Source organism: Elephantulus edwardii, unplaced genomic scaffold (genome assembly GCF_000299155.1).
Source record: "Elephantulus edwardii isolate Elephantulus edwardi_28Jun2011 unplaced genomic scaffold, EleEdw1.0 scaffold00075, whole genome shotgun sequence".
Lineage (NCBI taxonomy): Eukaryota > Metazoa > Chordata > Mammalia > Macroscelidea > Macroscelididae > Elephantulus > Elephantulus edwardii.
The window spans coordinates 8,016,119-8,017,790 of NW_006399825.1; the positions used below are offsets into that span (position 1 = coordinate 8,016,119).

Sequence of the window (1,672 nt, forward strand, 5' to 3'; positions counted from 1 at the left end):
AGGGTCGCTATGAGTCACAAGTGACTCGATGGCACATAACAACAACAACAACAACAACAACAACATCCTGTACCTAATTCAATATAGGAGGATGTGCGCAATAAAGCTTTTGAATAAATAAATGAACTAGGAAGTAAGTAAGCTGTGGCCAGAGAGAAGACTAATGACGGAATGAGACTGGTAATGAGGAAGTATTTTTTGTTGTGTGCCATGAAGTCAGAACTGACTCAGCTGACTCTCCAGTGGGTTTTCAAGTAGTAAATCACACAGGTGGAGATTAATCATCTTTCTCTCAGGGAAGAGCTGATGGATTTGAACCACATGCCTTTGCGATCATGGCACAGGTTCTTATCATTAGGCCACCAGAACTATCAGTGAGGAGATATCAGTGAAAATGAGTGTTAGTCTCTGGACTGCTGTAAAGTGACTCCTTCAATGATGAGTGAAGACAGTTGATGTCTGACACAAAGCAATGATGCTGCGTAGGAAGGAAAGGCAGTTTCTATTTGTGTATTTCCCCAAGAAGCTGAGAAATGAGCTTCTGGAGATAAAGGTATTTGCTATTACTCATCCTTGGAAACTATAACCTGCATTTGAATCTTTGCTACACTCCTGGAGTACAGAAGCTGGAAGACAGCCCAGGAGAGTCGAAATCCTGACTTTGATTCCTACACATGCCTGGAAAAAAAAAAAAAAAGAGAAAGAAAGAAAAAGGGAAACTATAGATAAGACATAACCATAGTCAAGAAATCCTTTTGACTTTTTGGCTTGGTATTAATGGGAGCCTTTTATCTTTAGAACTTTGTGCTATGAGACAGAGGACAGGAAAATGTCGAAAGTCTGTCTGCATAATCACCCTCCTGCTGCCCCCTCCATCAGATGCAGACCTTCCCTTGAAGGTTTTGTCCCTCAGCCCCTTCTGGTTCTCAGGGCCCCCCAGGCTAGCATGAGAAATCAGGGGGAAAATGTTCCTGTACATGTCAAACCTGCAGCTTCTACTACCAGCAATCAGAGACAGCTGAATAAAGCCACAGGCAAGGACAGGCAAGCCCTTATGTTGCTATTTGAACATTTTAAAAGTTTCCTCACAAATGCTTAGGATGGCATTCTTGGACCAAATGCTGACAGGCTCTGCCCTAAAACACAGTTTATAGAAATGAAAAGACCCTTTCCACGGCCACCAATCCCTGATAGACTTTTGATTCTCTCATCAAGACCCCTTTCAAGGAGGAATAATTTATTTAAAAGTGCACTTTACAATCTTTTGGCTTCTTCTAAAGACTTACATTTTCTTTCAAATGTTTCTAAAATAAGTTTTTGGAGTAATTCTAGATTTACAGAGAAATTGCAAAGATGGTACAAACAGTTCCCGGATGTCCCTCACCCACTTCCTCCCATTGTTCCTTTATCCTACTGATATTTATCACAACTAAGGAACCAACACAGTTATCTCATTATTAACTAAATTCCATACTGTGAGTTTCATTTGTTTTTTTTATAATGTCCCTTTATGTTATAACAAACTGTGGCTGACTCTGAGAAGAATGGGAATCCCAGAACATTTAATTGTGTTAATGCGAAACCTATACTTGGACCAAGAGGCAGTAGTCAGAACAGAGCAGGGTAACACTGCATGGTTCAAAATTGGGAAGGATGTATGCCAGGGATGCAT

The 1,672-nt window shown here is 40.6% G+C and overlaps 1 pseudogene; it reads left to right on the forward strand.

Moving 5' to 3' along the window:
• Positions 1–829: 829 nt before the first annotated feature.
• Positions 830–1,672, forward strand: part of LOC102862566 — a 7,628-nt pseudogene continuing 6,785 nt past the window's right edge.